General features: G+C 42.5%; 1 long non-coding RNA gene across 1 annotated transcript in view; it reads left to right on the plus strand.

The window, feature by feature from the left end:
• The window catches only part of LOC102553083 (uncharacterized), a 58,833-nt gene extending 37,988 nt beyond the window's left edge, over positions 1–20,845 (plus strand). The window contains exon 3 of the long non-coding RNA XR_015643054.1: positions 18,882–20,845. This is a non-coding gene — a long non-coding RNA (uncharacterized LOC102553083). The remainder of the gene's footprint in view (positions 1–18,881) is intronic.
• Positions 20,846–21,119: the final 274 nt, after the last annotated feature.

Genomic DNA, 21,119 nt, shown 5'->3' on the forward strand with positions numbered 1-21,119 from the left:
TACCTCAGCCTTACAAATGCTAAAATTATAGGTGCACACTACCCTACCTTACCCAGATGCTTATCCAGTTTTTATCATTGCCTAGAATTATGTAAGAAGATGTGAGGCATGCCCATGTGTACCCACATGCCCCCACACACAATATGGGCCTGGAGTGGGGAGACTGGGCTTTCTGCCTCTCCCGACAGTTATAAACGCTCTAATTTAGAACACGCCCATACATTCAAGATGTAGGTTTCTTCTTTTACAAAATGAGAGGGAAAGATTAGATGGTCCCTGGAGACTATCCTAGATGTGACAACTCTTGACACTTGAATGTCAGAGAATTGTTTTAGGGGGATTAAAACCAGCTCCCACCCTTCCCCCACACCCAGGGCCTACACACACAAACAGGGCCTCCACATACACCCAGGAACTACACACACACACACACACACACACAAGCTAAACAAACACCCAGGAACTATACACACACACACACACACACACACACACACACACACAAACAAGCTAAACAAACACCCAGGAACTACACACACACACACACACACACACACACACACACACACACACACACAAACACAAGCTAAACAAACACCCAGGAACTATACACACACACACACACACACACACAAGCTAAACAAACACCCAGGAACTACACACACACACACACACACACACACACACACACACACACACACACAAACACAAGCTAAACAAACACCCAGGAACTACACACACACACACACACACTCACACACACACACACAAACAAGCTAAACAAACACCCAGGAACTATACACACACACACACACACACACACACACACACACACACACACACACACACTCTTAGGGTCTCCACAACGGGGAACAGATGAAGATGTTTATTCAGGACAAGATCTACCCGGTTGTTGAACTGTCATCTTCCCATTTAGAATAGCCTGTAGTTATCACCCAGGAGTGTCTATTGGAATTTTCAAAAGACCCTTCCCGGGTAGAGTGAAGCTCTATCCCCCAATGCCTATGCTGTGCACCTAAGACCAGATGAAGTGACTAGATTGTTGCTGGGGGGAAAGGCAATGTCCTGGGGGAATTCAGAAAAAAAAAAAAAACTGAGGTAAGAAAACAAGGCCTATGGCACACAGAACTATCTAGATGGAATGCTCCAGCTCATGGAAGCCCACAAACTTCTTGGAGGTTTCCCTGTATTCTTATAGATGCCAATGTGAAAACCAACCGAGAGGTTCAGGCATTCCCTTCCCAAACACAGAGAAGCATCTTCTACTGCTCCCATCACCCCCTGCTGCAGAGAGCTGACTTCAAACAGCAGAGGTATTTCTACATTATGTGGTTTGGGCACCAAGGAAGGGTGCGGCTGAGTGATCCTTCTATTCCAGAGGGCATCCTTGGATGTCACTTAGTGACAGCTGGATGGACCACTATGGAGAGCTCACACCCCAGGACACTTCTGTTCTGCCTGACACTTCAGCAGGGTGGGCACTAGACTAGGCTTAGCTGGGGCTGTTGACTGAAGCACCCACAGAAGAGTACTTGGGCACAGGGAAATCTGAGGGTTGCCTGTGCCACTTTGCCCTTCTGCATGGGAGGGTCCTAGGTGAAGGCCCTCTCTCTAGATGCAGAACCCTCAACCTTGAACCTCCAAGAATCAAGAACTGTAAGGAATAAATTGGTTTTCTTTTTTTTTTTATCTTTATAAATTGCCCATTATCTAGGCTATGTGATAATAGGAACATAGAAGACACTTAAACAATAAGCACCTCTCGTAGTTCCAGATGTCACCATGTCCAAGACCAAGGTGCTAGAAAATCCAGTTTCTAGTGGAGGTTTCCTCTCTGATTTGTGTCCATGTGGCTTAGAGAGAAGAAAGAGTGAGTATTAGACTTGAAGTGAATCTTAACTACCGGGATACCCTCCAAGTAAGACACAAGAATGGAGTTCAATGCAAACACAAGAGGTTTATTTTCCCGAGTGTCAGGTCAACCTTCAATCAGCCCCTCGTGGCAAGTGACTGGAAGGCGACCCCAAATGGCTAAAACAAGCAGTTTTTATACTTTTTAGGGGTACAGGTTACATCAGCAAGATTACAGTTTAAACTTATTGGCTAAGAATATTGAATCTATTGTCTGGCAAGCATATGATGTGCATTCGAACTCTATCTGGGACCAGAGGGTCAGGTGACTATCAGTCAGTACATTCTGCAGATTTTCAAGAATGTCCCTGCTCCTCCTAAGAACTGTGGGTGGAGAATGGAACTTGGCCTAGCCTTGACCCAAGGCGGGAAGCTGATACTTGGCCTAATCTTGACCTGAGGCAGTGGGTATAAAGCTAGAGAAAGCCCTTAGGGTCCTTCACAGGAACTCCATAACCTACCTACTTTCTACCAGGCCAAGCCTCTTAATAGCACTTACACTTCAGTAAGAACTAGGGTCCTTCATGAGCATCTGCCCACTGTGTATTCTTTTGAGGCATTAATTTTATTACAGGGACTCCATCCTCATGAACTAATTGTCCTGAAAGGCCCCACATCCCAATACCTTCACACTGAGGCAAAGCTTCAACTGTGAATTTGGACATGGGGAAACCACAAACTACTTTCTGGCTTGTGTGTGTATTTGATTCTTATCCTGCTTCCTTTTCTCTTGGTATTTATTTATTTATTTATTTATTTATTTAAGAATTTCGCATATGAGTACTTACATCACCCCTCCTCTCGCCTCTTCAATAAATAACTCACTGCCATTTTCTCCAGTTATCAAATGCACTTCATGAGCATTCGCCTTGAATGCCCATCTACCGCTCTGTCACACCCAGGGCCATAAGCCATCAGCGTATGGGTTCAGGTTGCTTGCCTTTGGTAAACAAGGATCTGCTCCTTCTCATCCATCAAAATGTGCCCCCAGGTTTACTATCCTGTTAGAAAAATTCAATGAGTAGAATCCCTGAGGACTCTGGGGTAACACTCCTTATTTTGAACTATGTCTTCTTTTAATATATGAGTCACTCTTACTTCTAGGATCTTACTCCTCACATAATTGGTTCTTAACATGACCCTTTTTCTTTTCTTCTGTATGTAGATGCTTATTAAAGTCACATGGCCTGGGAAGATAGGCTAGAAGTATGTAAAGTTCTAGAAAAAGAAATGAAAACATTAATTAACAAACTATTACTATTAATTTTAATGAAAATATTAAGTAATTATTCCTAATGAACCCAAAGAAGTGGGCACAAAAATCAATCAAAGGCTTTTTTCCAATTTTAAGGATAATTTTATTTAAAAACTTTAAAACATATATAAAATACATGACTAAAAGTAAATAAGTATCTGTATGCTATTATAACCAATATTGTTTGAGTAAACTTAGGCACTTCCCTACCCAAATTCAGATTGACTTGTGCAAGTTTAGTAAAGGTTGTCTAAAAGGTCACTAAAACATCTAATTTTGTCTTTTCATTTCAGCATTATATGTAAAGAGAAAATATAATATTTTAATGTTCAGTTAAAAGTAGAAATTTGCCTAAAGAAGTTTCAGAAAAATACCATGATTTTTTTTTTAAAAGATTTATTTATTATATGCAAGGACACTGCAGCTGTCTTCAGACACACAGGAAGAGGGCATCAGATCTCATTACAGGTGGTTGTGAGCCACCATGTGGTTGCTGGGATTTGAACTCAGGACCTCTGGAAGAGCAGTCAATGCTCTTAACCGCTGAGCCATCTCTCCAACCCCCAATATCATGATTTTTAAAGAAGAGAAACATGGTCAAGGTGACAACTCTCTTCAATTAGAAAGCAGAGTTTCAGCAGCGTTGTTGAAGCTAAAATTCTCATCGCTTACTCTATAAAACCTAACACAAGACTAGCATCCCTTCAGAGACATAAGAGAGCACTCATCAAAAGAGCGTCGAGAGATGGCTCTACCCGAAAAATCGACTTTATTTTAGCAGCAAAATAACACATCAGTATCTGCTCTAAAGTACATAGAGTGACGGAGCAGAACAGACACAGAACAAGTTCTCAACCTGTGTGCAAAGATATGATGAGCTGTAAGAAAGCAAGCCAACGAGGGGGCTGGATAGTTGGATTCTCCTAAGGTAAGGCCTCTGGGACTGGATTAGAAGAAAAGTTAGTTGGAACCCATGCTTCTCATGGGCGATGTCACTGAACTAAATACTTTTTAATTTGTAACGATGGATAAAATAGAATCCTGAAAGAGATAAGCAAAGCAAGCCATCTGTACACATTTTTTGAGCAATGAAAGTCCCTGCCAAGACAAAGAACGTTACTAAACAAACTGTTGGGTGCTTGTCCTCACTAAGGAGGAGCTTTGGTTGCATGTTTCAGATTCACATGTTTTTCTTAGTAGGCATTCCTGATGCTCTGTGTAGGTAACAGCTCTTTATGAGGGCGTAGCAGTTCATCTTGGCCGTCATTGCCACAGTAGGGTTTATAATCACCCCGCAGGTAAGACTTGGGGTGCATCAGTCTCCAGGGAAGTTTGAGCATGGAAGGAAGGCCTACTGTGAGTGTGGGCAGACCATCCCCTAGAGGAGTTTCAAACTGAGTAAGCTGAACACAAGTCTCCATCTCTCAATGGTCATGACTGTGGGCATGATGTCACCAGAGTCCTCAAGCTCCTGTTACCATGTTTCCCTCCTGTGATGGACTGCATCCCTCCTAAACCCTGGAGGCAAAATTAGCATTTCCTTCCTTAAGTGGCTCTTGTCCGGTGGCTTGTAATAGCAATGATAGAACTGATTATTACAGAAAGACGTTTTGTTTTAAATACACATAGAGAGCGGGGCATAGGAAGAAGTCCTTTGTGGAAAAAACCCTTCTTACAGTGAGCATTTACTGAACACATCTATCTCTAAATCTGGACTTTCGTATTCTGTTCTCTGTAGGAAGTGCTCTCTACAAATTTATCCTCTGTTCAAATTAGAATTCCTCTGTATTTATGCAGCCTCAAAAATGTCACTTCTAAGGCAAGTCACCAAGTCTATCAGATAAGTCCAATCCATCAAGAATTCTAGCTCATCTGGTCTTTTACCCATACTTTACAAACTAAAGCTCTCTACCTTAGTCAATTCATGCTACCAAAATGGCACACCAATGATTTGGTGGCTAATATACAACAAACATGTTTCTCACTGTTGTGGAAGGTGAATTTCAAGATCAGGGTGTCCTATGGTTGGGATCTGGTAAGAGTCCTCTCTTGATAGACTGCTGCTTTCTCATTGTGCCTTTGCATCATGGGAAAGAGGATAGGGAGTACTATAAGACGGTGTTCATAGGAACAGTAATCACATTGTGAGGGCTCTACTCTCAAGCAGCAGTCACCCCCTAATAGCATGACCTTGCGGGATAGGATCTCAACATGTGGATTTGACGTGATACAAACATTTGGTCCATGATAATGTCACAGGACAGAGAGGTGTCTGGTTTCTTTGTAAAACCTCAAGACAAAAGAGAAGTGCTGCTGCTGATTACTGTGTTAAGAAGAAGCTTTAGGTCACTAGGACTCAGTAGAGAAAGTGGAGAAGATGCACTTGTGTCAGTCACCACCCCAGGGAGGCGTTCATAACATCCGGTGTCAGGGTCTGGGATGTGGTTCAGCAGTGGCACAGTTGCCTAGCTCACACGAGGCCATGGGTTCCATCCTCTAATACTGCAAAATAAAACAAGATATCCCGTGATGTCAACGTGAACAGAGAACTGTCACAACTGAGCAGGCATCTCTGGAGAATAATTTTGAAAATTGTCATAAATTTTTAAGTGCACCTATTTTCTGACCTAGTGATTTCACACTTAGAAGCTTTCAGTACACGGCTGTGCGTGTGCACGAAGACACATATTGAAGGATGGACATTCTGGTTGCTAAAACCGAGAAGCTGAAAGAGGACATATGTTCATTATAGGAAACTGGTCAAGCAAGTAAGGGCCATGCCCTGGAGTAATACCCAACACTTACAAAGGTATCATAATGTGAGCTAGAGAAATGGTGCAGCCATGGACAGTGATAGCTGCCCTACCAGAGGACCAGAATTCGGTTCCCAGCATCCACATCAGATGGATTACAACCTCCTGTAAATCCAGCCTCAGGGAATTAGATGTTTTCTTCTAGCTCTGTGAGTATCTGCATTTCTGTGTGTGCACACACGTCATAAGAAATATAAAATAAACTCTAAAAGAGAGAGAATGTGGTAATGCTACATGTTGAGAAATAAAATAAAGCTCAAAAGGAGAGACTGTTAGCAATAATATAAAGATACGTGTTCTGATTTATAAAGATTTCCAGTAAGGATAAGAAAAAAAAAGTACAAAAGGATACTCATACTCAGTTCTTCTGTTTAAAAACGAAAGCTTAGACCATAGAAGTACAGACGGTGTAGGTTGAGTTTAGACACAATGTATTAGAAGAGTTTGACAGGAATGCATGCACGTTAACATGAGGGATTAACTGTGCACAGCTAAGTTACATGCGAAATAGAACCTGCTTTTTAAGCCCCTTTGATTTAGTTTCATCCTTTAAAAAGGCCCACGCTACGTGGCAATTGCGTGATTTTCAGTTTATAGCTAGCCTAGGACATTTGGGGTGACCTGGATACCCTTCTGATCCTGTCAGTGGAGGAGGGAATGTGCTTTTTCTTCAGACGACCACTTCTCAAGGGAAGCCCCAGCCAGGTTCCCACACTGCAAGGTCAGTCTTTCTTATACCCAGCCTCATCGCTTCTTCTGTAAGGAGGTTTCTGGAAGAGCACCCCCAGCTCTGATACTTTTCTATCCTTGGGGATTTTTTTTTCCTCTTACAAGGCCATAGGAAAGATCATTTAGCCAGACTAGCATATATGTATTGAGTATGTTCAAATGCTGACCTTTCCCTCCATGTCTGTGCATCTTGGACAAGTTCTTTAGACTAAGTTTGAATTTGCTTCCAATAAATGGAGCTAAGAGTGGCGACCACCGCCTGATGCCGCTAAGAGCTAGAAGAGCTTAAACTCATTTCAGTGTCACACAGAGTGGAATCAGTGCCCTCCAGCAGGGCAGTGAGGTTACACACATCATTGTGGGTGGATTTAAAACGTTGAACTCACTTTAAACACTTAGCCACTATTTCCCCACTTATAGAAGCCTGTTCACAAATGCATTTGGTTTCTGAACGACACTGTGCTGCTGTGGGCGGCCATTAGCTTCTCCATTATATAGGGAAGACAGCCAAGGTTTGGGTTGGCAGCTAGGGTCAAATGAACAAAAGTTGTGGAGTCAGAATTTAAGCACACCACCCACTGTTTATTTTACAAACCACTTGAGGACACATTCTGTGTTAAGATACTGAATGTCTTAGCTTGAGCTTTCTTGCTGTGAAGAGACACTCTAACCGGGGCGACTCATGTAAAAGAAAACATTTAATTGGGGCTGACTTACAGTTTAGAGGTTTAATTCATTGTCGCCATGGCAAGAAGCATGGCAGCATCCAGGCAGACATGGTGCTGGAGGAGTCAAGCATTCTACATCTTGATCCAAAGGCAGCCAGAAGAAGGATCTCTTCCACCCTGGGCAGAGCTTAAACATAGGAGACCTTAAAGTCTATCCCTACAGTGACACACTTACCCCCAACAAGGCCATACCTCCTAATAGTGCCACTCGCTATGGGCCAAGCATTCAAACACATGAGTGAATGGGGACCAAACCAATTCAACCCCCCCACACTGTGGTAAGTATAAGGGTGAGAAGATGAATCAGGCCCGTTTGGAGGGACCACCAAGGCTACAAAGGGTACTAGAATAGTTACTGACACCTTGTTGCCTCAGTTTCTCTGTCTACGAGAAAGCAAACACAAAATTTATTTGGAGGTCAGCAATGCAAAAGGACTTCATGGGGACATCACCTCGATAAACCCATCTCTATGAAGGCCAGAGTCCTTAGAACAGAAGGCCTTGAGTTCCAGCTTCTCCAGAAGGATGAGTTCAAGTTTTAAAGCTGACCTCCTAACTAGCTGAGCACAAGGTGTGATGATCTCTGTCACCTCAACCTATAACCCTCAGTGATATAGGAAATCGCAGATGCCTGAACACATCATATTTTCATAAACAAAGCATTTTTGCTCCCTAGTGGTCCAAACCTTACTATTTGATAGACAAGCTTTCTCAGGATGATGCTGGATCCAGATGGCCAAGGTATTTGCATATATCTCTATATTTTCTTGATATTTTATGTTGACTCTGATTGATGTATTTTTTTCAGTAGCATGACTATTTTAACACTATCATTATTACTATGATTTTTAAAAGCATGTCCCATGAAGGCTCATGTGTTGAATGCTTAGTTCAGAGTTGTTGATGTTGTTTGGGGAAATGATTAAAACGGGATGTTGCAGGAATAACCAGGTTTCTAAGGGTGAATCTTTAGAGCAATCCCGTTCCTGTCCCTCTTGAGTATGTGTGTGTGTGTGTGTGTGTGTCTGTGTGTGTGTGTGTGTGTGTGTGTGTGTCTGTGTCTGTGTCTGTGTCTGTGTCTGTGTCTGTGGTGATTTGAATAGGAATAGCTCCCATAGACTCATGTGTTTAAAAGCTTGGCCCATGGGGAGTAGCACTATTGGGAAGTGAGGCCTTGGTGAAGGAAGTGCATTGCTGTGGAGATGGGCTCCTATTCTCAAGTTCTGCCAACATAGTCTCCTTCTGTGGTCTGTAGATCGAGATATACAACTCTCAGCTCCATTTCCAGCACCGTGCCAGCCTGTGTGCCACCAGGTTTCCCACCATGACAATAATGGACTAAACCCTGAAATTGTGAGTCCCAATTAAATCTTCCTTTAAAAGAGTTGCCATGGTCATGTTGTCTCTTCACAGTAACGAAACTCAAACGAAGCCAGTATGTGTGGAAGTGGGTATTTCCTACCCACCATGAGATGAACACCCTTATTCTTCCCACACTGCCACCACCATGATGTTGTGTCTTGTCAGAACCACAGAGCTGTGAGTAACCATGGACTGCAGATCCTGAAACCATAAGCCAAAATAAATTCCTCTCTGTGTGTTATTTCTGTGAGGTATTTCATTACAGCCACAAAAACAGTAGCTGGCATGGAAAATTGGTAACAAAGAAACGGAATTATTGCTTTGACTAAATCTGATCACAGACTTCTTAAGTCTTTTAAGTGATCTGTGGAGGAATTTGAAAGAGTATGAAGGCAGAGGCTGGAGAATGTTGAGATTGTTTTAATCATTAATGAATGATTCACATGTGATCCCAAGGATCTTAACAGGGGTTGGAATAGACATTTGTAGTAGAGCACTTGCCTACCATATGTAAACCCTAAGGTTAATTCCTAGCTCCTATAAAGGGTAGCAGGGACCCAAGTATCAATTGGAATGTGGATAGTGACGTCTAGGCTTATTAAGTTACAGGTGAAAACAAGGACCATATTAGGAGTTGTACTAGAAATATATTCGTATTACATTCAGGAATATTGTGCATATCCTGAAATTTTGGATGAGTTTAAAACTAAAAGTAACGTATAACCTAATGTGGTAGAGGAATATTCGAGACAGCAGAGCATTCCCACTGTGGTGTGATGGTTCCTGGCTGGTTTTATTCAGATTTGTATTGAGAATCAGGAATATAAGACAGAGCATGGAGATTAGAAAATTGTAGTTTGTGCTGAAAAAAAAAAGGAACAAATTTAAAGAGGTAGGTAAGAAATCTCTGGTTGTTAGAGAGTCAGGCCAGTCAAACAATATCAGGTACCTAACACCAGAACAGAAGGAAAGATGAACTAACTGGACCCCACCACAGTGATTGAAAGAGGACCTAGATAAAGGAGGTAGGTCACTGGTACTAGCTCCTTGGAGGCATCTCATCCCTGATCTCTTCCTGTTTGTCTCCCTGCATTCTATCCAATGTGAAGTGAAGAGACTCCATAGTCACCCATCCTTAGCACCACGGTGTTTTTTGTAAGCATATGGGACCAAGCAACTGTGGGATGAACTCTGAAACCATGAACTGTGCAAATCCTTCCTCACTTAGGTAGCTTCTCTCAAAAGGACAATAAAAGTAAAACAGGAATACAATTCTGACCTCACGTAGGGTGTGGCTGAAGGACTCTGCCTTCTGACAATAGGGTGAGAGCAATCACCCCTTCCGCAGGACAGTCCCTAAGGTGTTTCAGACAGCAGCCTCTTCCGTCACTACCCAAAACAATGGGGCACAGACCAACATTCACCAAGGTAGCGGTGCTGGCTGGGTTTTGTTAACTTGGCATAAGCCAGACTCCCCTGGGAAGAAGAAATTTCAGTTGAGGAAATGCCTCTCAGATTGACTATAGGCAACTCTACGGGGATTTCTCTTGATTAATTATTGATGTGGGAGTGCCCAGCCCATTGTTGGTGGTGCCACCCCTGGACAGATGGCTTATTGGAGTCTCATTGGATATAGCAACCACACGTAAGAGTAGATCCTATGCCCAGCAGGAGATGGCAAACACAAAACAAACTCAATGGCATTTTAGTAGACTTCTTGTCTCATATTACTTTGTTAGGACATTTTTCCTATTATTGGTCCTTTGCTTGTATGTTGTGATTTTCGATTATGATATAGGATTTGGGGTTGTTTTTATGGCTGTCATTTATGTGTGTTTCTTTTTTCTTTTTTTTTTTTTTTTTTTTTTTTTGGTTCTTTTTTTCGGAGCTGGGGACAGAACCCAGGGCCTTGCGCTTCCTAGGTAAGCGCTCTACCACTGAGCCAAATCCCCAACCCCTTGTTAATGAGTTTCTTATGTTGTTGGTTTTTCTTAAAAATTCTGATTGTTTGCCTGTTTGCTTTCTAAAGAGAAAGAAAGAATGTGGATTTGGGTGGGTGGGGAGAGAGATCTTGGATGAATTGGAGGTGGGGGACTATGATCTGAATATATTGTACGAAAAATGTTTTCAATAAAAAGCTGTATGGTTAAAAAATAATGTCAGGGGAGAGTTTCAACATCAAGACCCAAAACCCAATGGAAAAGTATCCATTTTCATGAAGACTAGATACGTCTGTAAGTAATGTGTTTGGACCTTGAGGCAATGGTCTGGGGAGAGAGCCCAATCAGATCCGTCTGTTTATCTCATTCTGGCATTTCACAGTGTTTCTTGTTCCTGAGACTGGGACAGAGCCCTGTCCGTGATAAGGGTTGCATATTTTACTGTAAGACACAATAAATGGAAGAATTTCTTCATGGCCAGTCCTACTTACAAAGGGAGAGGAAGAGTTGAATAACATTTCAGTGTTTTGTGATTGACTTTGAGACAAAGGGATTCCAGGTTCCATGCATAGGACAGAAGCTTTGTATAGCATGGTGGTATTTTTGTCACCAACCCCTCTACATATAAAAAAAAGTTCTTCCCAAGGTAACATATTTTAATGTACCCATTAAAAATAGTGTCTGCATTTTTTTCCAGTTTAGACGGAGAGTCACCTCATTAAAGGGCTATAGAAATGCAGTCCCCCTTCTTCTCTATGGTGTGTTCCCGGATGCCTGTCTCTTCCAGATTCGAGTCCTGAGCTAAATCACTAAGGTGGAGAAGACTGACCTCAGGGTACCTCTCACCCCCTTTAAGCAGATCACTGCACAAATAACCTAGCAACAGAGTAGGCAGAGGGCAGCTGAAAAACAAAAGCAATTTTAATTTGTTGAGAAAGAAATCCTATTGGAAACAGGAAGTTCTTAGTGCTCTGCAAAGTTTCACACTGTGGTAAGGCTCAGAGTGCTCCAGAAAGCACTTCGGGATCAGAGCCAGTCCTGTTATTAGTAATCTGTTTGCTTTCTCACATGTGGCAGGTAATGCACGCCTTGGCTCTGTGGTCCAGGGGGCCAGCTCTGCCAGGAGAGATTGAGAAGCATTTTTGCAACGAGTATCATACAGGTGCCTGCAGGGTAGTGAGGAGCTGCCCTGCTGCCTGAGTTAGTAGATCCACTGGGGCGATGGCTTCTCCTAATTTATCTGGACAAAACAGATTTTGAGTCTTAGCTGACAGGAGGGTAGAGCCTGAATCCAAGGCTCACTGGGTACCTCTGGCGATATGCTACGTGCAAATGTCATAGTGAAATCTACTCCTTCCTACAGTCGATTTATGCTAATGAAAAATAATTTCAAGTAGGATAATTAATTGGGCAACGATCCAGAGAAACACAGGAAGGAAAGTAATGAAGTAGTGAAAAGCAGAGAAAACATTCAGTTGGATGGACATTATCAGGGAAGTTACCAATGCATGGACAAGTGGAGTTTCTTTCCTCCAGGGAAATACTCTGAGACAGTATAGACTCTGCACTTTAGAGTGATCTCTCCAAAAGGCAAGGATGCTAGGGAAGCTATATGGGCTTCTAAACACAACCCTGCAATTCTTGATGTCTTGTCACTTCTTCCTTCTGAAAGCTGAGGCGTAGCAGGTCTGACAGCCAAAGAAAACCTGGGTGGGAAAGGTAGGTGCTGGCAACCGGAAGTCTGCTTGCCGGGCACTGATGTGGCCAGTGAACCAAGAGTTTTAAAGTCAATGTCAATTAAAGCCAATGTAAGATAATACATTAAGGGCCACCCTATCGAAAGGGGTGTGATCTTTATGTGTGATTATCAACATACATCACACACGCACATAGGACACATATGTATGACACATACATCATAATGAAACCCTGAAATGCCAGAAGAGAGCAGCAGATGAGGCACCAGACAGATCACAACCAAGCTCGTGGACAGAGCTTTATTGATGCAGGAACATCTTTTAAAGAGACTAAGTCAGTTTCACTAGCAAGCAGCTCCAGTTCCAGAATCTCAACAGAAGAGCTGGACTGGGTGGATGGCCAATGTGTGTCAGAGTTGTTTCTATGGAGACTGCCTGAAGGCTGATCCCGTGGGTTTTCATTGATGTCTACTACAAACTGAGGGGCAAGGAAGGGAGTTGTTTTTCTTATACTCTGTGTTTGCTGCCAGGCTTCCCTGGGACAGAACGGCATGCTCGTGAAGGTGATTTGAAAGTTTATCAATATTCATGAAAGATGAAATTTTTTCAAAGCGTGTCTAACCATCTCAACCCTGAAGGTTACATTGTTCCTTTCTTCCCATATCATGCTTTAATTCTGTGTGTGTGTGTGTGTGTGTGTGTGTGTGTGTGTGTGTGTGTGAGAAAGAGAGAGAGAGAGAGAGAGAGAGAGAGAGAGAGAGATTGATTCAACACAAGCTCTCCAGGCAGTGGTAATGGTAATGACTTTCTTACTTAAGGTATTAATTAATTAGGATCTATTGATTGTCAAATATATGTATACATTTTTTTTTTACTAATTCTACAAAGAAATGGAAGCATTTTCCTGCAAGAATTAAAATAAGTATTCAGTGGTCCCTTCCCTGATTCTTTGGTAGCAATTGGTAAGATATGGGCTAATCAAGGGCCAGCAAGATGGCTGAGAAGAATAAAAAAAATTGTTTAAAGTTATTAATTCGGGTGTGTGTTAGGTACATGCCTAGAGGCAGGGTCTCTCTTGGTTCTTCGAAGCATCACCTAGATGGCCAGAGAACTTCTGGCTAATTCTCTGTCTCTGGTTCCCATCTCACCACAGAAGGGCTCCAACTCCAGACACCTGTCACCACAGCTGGATTTTTTACCTGGGCCTCAGGAACTGAACCAAGGTTGTCAGGCTTACACAGCCAGTGCTTCTGCTAGCTGAGCCATGTCCCTGGTCCTGAAAATATGTTGAAAATAAACATTTTTAGGAACCGTGGGACGTTAGATGAAGGGCTTGAATACCTAAGAAATTTTGGCAGATAATATTAACAAAGAATAATGAAGAGACTTGTAAGAGGAAATAATGAAAGACAATGACTAAGAATGCTGCCCAACTGTAAGTGAAACCTTACATCAAAAGTATCTGCTCTACCAACCATGATTAGACAGAAGCGAAAGGACGCCAAAAATAGCACAAGGAAAGAGCAGACTATAAATTCCACAGGGAAGGATCTCAGGAGCTACCGGCGAGAAGAAGCAATCTGGCTACCTTACCTAAAATGTAATAAACCCATAGTCCCAGGCTTCCCAGAAGCAGGAACAGATGCTAAGGGACCCAGAGAACTCATTTCACAGTGGCAGGGCTGATACAGATGACCAGGGAAGAATGAGGCCCAACCAAGGCCCCAGGAATCCACCGTCCACCAACATTCACGACAAAAGGATGTACCTCGGCAAGAAATGATGGGATCCCAAAGAGAGACCACAAGAAAGGCGGATGAAATCAGTAAACACAGTCTAGAAGTATCATTGGTTTTTACATTTGTATTTTAAGTTTCTAAAAGGCGAAATTAAAATCCTAGCGCTAGGAGGAGCCTACCGGATGGCTTAGCTGATAGAGGCTCTTGAGCTGGGCCAGTGATTTGGGTTTCACCCCCAGGACTCACGTGACAGGAGGAAAGAGCTGAGTCTCATGGGGTGACCTTTGACCTCCACGCACACTGTGATTTACATGTATATAATTTCTAATATGAATGTATGCAGAGGTTCAGTAAGGCCTTATTCACAGTTGTCAAAACTGGAAACAAGGTAGGTGTTACTAAGTAAATGGACAAATAATGCAATATATTCAAGCCATAAGGAATTATTCAGGGGAAAGGGAGGCTGAACCTTTACCAATGCATATGAATGTTGAAGGTTTGTTGAATAGAAAGAGTGAGAACCATGAGAGAATGTAAATAAAGCATGGTTCCATTTATTCACTTATACGAACTTAGAGGATGGGCAAGACTTATTTTTTGCATCAGTAAGTTTTGCCTCAGAGGGGATATTTACTGGGAAAGGTCACAGGGGACCCATGGCATAGGGCAAATGTTCCACCTTGACCTTTTATAATTCATTGAGCTATAGCCTTAAAGTTTTGTGGAAATTATATATCAGTTAAAAAAAACCTCTACCATTACAGAGAAATTACGGAAGAAGTAAAAATTACCCTCGATAAAGGTCCCACGGCTGATTACTTTGAATTTATGGTCACTAATAACCAAATAGCAAAGAGTAGCGATGATGAGGACATGGGGATACAAGAAAAAACAAAAAAAGTGACCTTTATTTTATGTCTTCAGAAGACAGGAAAGAATATTTCAGATTAGAAGCGAAAGCATTAAAATTAAGGAAGCTCCGAGAACAAAGGCGAATCAGTAGACATTTAAAGGAGAACTTCAGAAAGCTCAACCAAAGAATGGAGAGCAAAGGTCATTTCCTGGAAATCAGAGCAAGGAACAAAGAGACACAAAACTGGGAGGACACATACAATTAGAAGACGCTTGTGAAAGAGGTACCATCTGAGTCGGGAACTCTTGGTGCCAAAGGTTCCCAGAGTGTCACGGAGCTTGGAAAGGGAGACGTACATTTTAGTTTTCCTAACTTCTAACTGATACAAAGTGTTGCTCCTCTTAAGATGCAAGCAAAGGCGCAATGTTTGCGACACGGTCACTGGCAGAGTCCACGGATGTTTTAAGCCACTGAGCAGTGATTCCCAGCAATATTTTTATAGCAAGAAGAATCGAACTTTCTGCTGGGCTTATCATTCAAGCACATGTAAGTAATTAGTCTTGTGATAGATCTATATAGATTAGATATAGATATAGATGGATATGGTTATAGATATAGATATGATATAGATACAGATGATACAGGTACAGGTACAGATACAGATATAGATACAGATATAGATACAGATACAGATATAGATATAGATATAGATGGATATGGTTATAGATATAGATATGATATAGATACAGATGATACAGATACAGATATAGATACAGATACAGGTACAGATACAGGTACAGATACAGATACAGATACAGATACAGACAGATATAGATATAGATAGATAATTTTTTAGACAGTCTCATGTAGCCTAGGCTGCCCTCAAACTCACTGTGTTCCCAAGGAAGACTTTGAATTTCTGATCCTCCTACCTCCACCTCCCAGCCACCAGCATCGCAGGCATGTAGTTTTTTTAAACACTTATTTATTTATTATTATATATAAGTACACTGTCGCTGTCTTCAGACACACCAGAGGAGGGCATCAGATCTCATTACAAATGGTTGTGAGCCACCATGTGGTTGCTGGGATTTGAACTCAGGACCCCTGGAAGAGCAGTCCGTGCTCTTAACCACTGAGCCATCTCTCCAGCCCTGCAGGCACGTATTTTTATATCTGCCTGAATTTCTTTTTTTTTTTTTTTTTTTTTTTTTGGAGCTGGGGACCAAACCCAGGGTCTTGGACCAAACCCAGGGCCTTGCGCTTCCTAGGCAAGCGCTCTACCACTGAGCCAAATCCCCAACCCCAGCTCTGAGAATTTAACCCCACGGCTTCGGCTTCCTAAGCGAGGCAAGGACCCCTCAAGAGAGCCACATCTGGCCCTGTCTCTTAATGTCTCCCCTCTTGCATCGCAACAGGGATGTTCTCCTTCACAGACGTGAAGCATCTTGCTTTTTTTTTTTTTTTTTTTTTACTTTGAAAGTAACATGGTGACATCAGGCAAGGTGATGAACGGTGCAACCCTCACCTCACCCACCCCACCCCTATGTGTGAGGCAAGACGATCAAGTACTTAAGCTCAAGAATCCACATGTGAGCAACATGGAAAGACCCTCTCTCTGTAAAAGGTTATTGTTCATAATACAAAAAAAAAATACCCTACAAGAATATTTGCTCTGAAAATTGCAGATTCTAAAGAGAACAGAAGTTATCAGGAAAATTTTGGTTAAGAAGTGAAACTTTCTACAACTGAAGGGCTCAGGTGGGACCTCCGCATGCTCAGGACAATAAGGAAAATATCTACCTCAAACCTGTGTGATAAGGAACCGCCCCCCCCCCGTCCCCGAAAAGAAAGCTGCCCTCAAAGTACAAAAAAATAGCATACAAAGACCAGGACATCATAATATCAGTAGACTCCTCAAACAAGCCCTGGACAAGCCCTGGAAATCAGAGGGAAGGAGAGCAAAGCCTGAGAATTGAGAAGAAACGCTACTCCAGCCTGGGACTTTATTTCAGCCATCAGTCTTAACTACAGTGTGTTTAAAAGAAGAAAAATCCCAAAGAAGCACAGGGCATGGGACCCAGCAGAGCGACAGTGCAGGACAAACAAGCAAAAATAAATCTTAATATTGTTGGTGAGGCTATAGAGTTTTTTCTGTAGTTTTTCCATTTTCATTTTTAAGTGTACAGATATTTGTCCTGCACGTATGTATGTGCACCATATGTATGCCCAGTACCTGAAGAGTCAGGAAGGTTGGATCCCTAGGACCAGAGTCACAGACAATTGTGAGCTGCTGTGTGGGGGTTGGGAATCCAACTCTGGTTCTCCAGGAGAGCAGCCATGCTATAACCCACTAAGCCATTGATCCAGGCCCAGGGAAATTTTTCAGAGATTAAATTTTGAGAGATTAAAAACACAAGCCAAGCATAGTCGCATGAGCCTGTGGTCCCAGCACTCAGGAGGTGTAGGCCAGAGGATCACCTGTTCAAGGTCAGTCTCCATCATGTGGTGAATTTGAGGCCAGACTCGGCTCCATAAGACTTTATCTCAAAAGCCAAACAGAAACTTGAAGAAATCATAAAGCATAAACGAGGCTGGAAATAATCAGTCAATCTTACTAAAATAAAATTTAAGACTTAAAACCAAAGTCACCATATATAGATAAAATCAAGCCGACAGGAATAGAGGGCTCAGGATGTATGTAAGTGGTTCAGGAATAGTCTTCGGTATATTTTAACTCTCACAAATCAATAAGATAAGAATAAACTTCCGATTTTCATGCCCTGATCTCTATCCTCCCTCACGCCCCTGCCAAACCCACAGAAAATGTATTGCAAAATGGAGTACTCCTCGTAAAAATGTTCTGCAAATGACAGGAGATGAAGTTTGCCTTCAGCCCTCACAATCTCATCAAAACATACTGTTCTAGTCAGGCAGACTTTCTATCTATCTATCTATCTATCTATCTATCTATCTATCTATCTATCTATCATCTATCTATCGTCTATCTATCATATATCAACTCTATCATCTATCAACTATCTATCTATCAACTATCTATCTATCTATCATCTATCCATGTACCTTTAAAGATTCATATATATGTGTATATATATGATATATATCTTTATATATTCAACATATATTGATCTTTAAAATAATGACAACCAAACCACAGATGAGATTCTGAGACTCCAGTGCTTGGTCATGGAGGCTGGATGCCTCAACTGTCGGAGTGGTCCCAGAATAGCTTCCCTCAGTCCATACAGTGGATGCCTCAGTAGTAATAACCTGGTGCTGGAGACCAGGAAAGCCGCTCATCCCTATTCCAGGATGAACTCTTGGAAATGCCAACTCTGCTTCCAGTGAAGGAATCAGCAGTGGCAGCACCAACAGGGTAAGCCAAGTCTGTGGTGAAAGGGAAGGCCAAAGGAGAAGGTGAGGATAAATTCCCTTCTGAAGTGCACCTTCCCATTTAGGCTGATACCTGACAGCGCTGCCAGCCATTGAGGTGAACTTTCTGATGTTATAGAGGCAGCAGGACAGTTCCTCAGATGAGGCTCCCCTATGGAAGCAATTCTAATGTGTGCCAATTTAAATTAAAACTAATCATAATTTTTTTTTTGGTTCTTTTTTTTTTCGGAGCTGGAGACCGAACCCAGGGCCTTGCGCTTCTTAGGCAAATGCTCTACCACTGAGCTAAATCCCCAACCCCATCATAATGTTTTTTTAAACTTCCATTCCTCCACCTTCGCTTATTATGAACCAATAGCACCAAAATAATGAATTCCTTCCCTGAAATCCCTTCTCAGATTGCATGGTCATTTTTGCAGCTACCTACGAAATTTCTTGGTCAAAGAAGAAGCCAAGGGTGGGAATGCCTCCCAACAGCAGATGAGCGTGAAGAAGGATACTTTTCCAGTAACTGGCAGCATCCACCACGTGAGCAGCCATGTTTTCCGTACAGCTTCCTACAGAGCCCACCCTGACTGAGATTTAGTGGAACCAGGGAGTGACACCAGCATCTCCACTCGAAGCCACCTTGAGGAAGCTGTCAGGTAGCAGCGTTCATGCTACACTCTGGAAGTATAATGCTAGTGAGTCTCTTCTCAGAGTGAAGAGAAACTTGTTCTCGGTGATGGGCCAGCACTTGATGGGCCAGCATTTGACTACTCACTGCTCTCCTGTTGCCTAACTCCAGGTAGTCTGTCATGGGAAGTTGTGTGGGGTTTCCTGCAACCCCACCCCCCACCCCACCCCCACCCTCCACCAGAGGCAACCATGTGTTACATATTGTGGTGTGCACACGCCTCTGGGGTTGTGTGGGAGAGCCGTCACTACTTTAGTGTATGTGTGCTGCATATGTGTGCATTGCTACGGGACTGTTTACTAGCGCACGGCCAACCTAACAAGGGCCGTAATTGCCCATTCTCCTTAATCAGCACAGTGAGCCAAATCAGTGATGCTTGCCCATTTTTTTTTTAAACACAGGGAAGGTAAACATTGAGAATTTACGTATTTATGCTTGGGATTTATGAAGTGACTTTCCTCCTAGGAGGTCATTTTGATTATCAAATGGAAAACGTCCTGCCCACCCCAAGAACAGAGCAAGATGATAAACCCTTGGAAGACTTTGACCATTAAGACCACTGAATGTGGGAAATGACTGGGTTAGGGGGATGAAGCTTATTTTACAGGACCCTAATGAGATCTTTCCAACCCTTCATATTTAAGGCAAAAGGAATGACCAACTATATGCCCATGAATCTTTCCAAATTCATGATTCTAAGAACACTGTAAATAATATAGGTTGGCTTTGCATTTAGCTTCAAAACACATTCAGGGCATGTGTGTACTCCCCATGTACTGTATGCATGTGTGCAAGGAAGAGCTTTTAATCCAGCCCAGCTGCACTACCGACAATTACTCCAGTATCCTTTCTCCAGGACCATGACTCTGCATCGTTTGATGTCAAAATTTTTAGGTGTCAAAGCAGATTAGCCAACTCCTGTACAAGCTGCATAAAGCAGATAAACTTGGGACTTAGTGATTTTTACACACACACAAACACACACACACACACAAACATGCTCACACACACACAAACACACACACAGATACACACACAAACATGCTCACACACACACATGCTCACACACACATGCACACACACACACACACACACACACACACACACACAAAGCAACCAATGATTAAAGCCAGCTCAATGACTATGGAAACACTACCTCTTTATTTGTAAACTATGTCAAACGGACTAAACGTCGTGTAAACTAAAATAACACAGAACACACTATTGTCTCTGTTACTAAGATCCCCTGCTGTCAACATTGTGCCTCACAGCTTTAACATTTGTTCTCTCTCTCTCTCTCTCTCTCTCTCTCTCTCTCTCTCTCTCTCTCACACACACACACACACACACACACACACACACACACACACACACACACTTACCTCATTATCCATTATTCTCCAGCACTTGAGTGCATATTTCAAAGGGATGGAACAACCCGTTATGTAACTGCAACACAGTTATCAAACTGATACATTTGGGCTGATTCGATATTCCAACCACCCAATGTTCCAATTTTTCATCTAACCCAATAACGTCTTCCATGATGTTTCCTCCCTCTTTTCCTCTGCAGGATCAGTCCAGAGTCTGTTATTTCTTGTCTCCTCTCTGTCTCTCCAGCCTCCTTCAGCCTGGAGTGCCTCTGCACTTGTCCTTTGTCTTTTGGTTGTGACTGCCTTTAAGAATATAGACTCTCCTCCCTTTTGCAAATAGAAGATCCTTCATTTTGGCTCCTGTAATATTTCTTTGGCATTATATTGAGATCGTAAGTACTTTGAGCTGGAATACTGCAGAGGTGTCTATGAGGGATATTCTCGGTTGTTAGCTTGAGAAGACAATACCTCAATTGAAGAATTGCCTCCCATCGAATTGGCCTGGAGATGTGTGTGTGGGGCACTGTCTTCTTAGTTCACTGATGTGTGAGGTCCCATTCCACTGGGGGTGATACTGCCCTGGGCAACTGGCCCTGAGAAGTTGCCAG

This window comes from Rattus norvegicus, chromosome 18 (genome assembly GCF_021556685.1).
Source record: "Rattus norvegicus strain SHRSP/BbbUtx chromosome 18, alternate assembly SHRSP_T2T, whole genome shotgun sequence".
In the NCBI taxonomy this organism is placed as follows: Eukaryota; Metazoa; Chordata; class Mammalia; order Rodentia; family Muridae; genus Rattus; species Rattus norvegicus.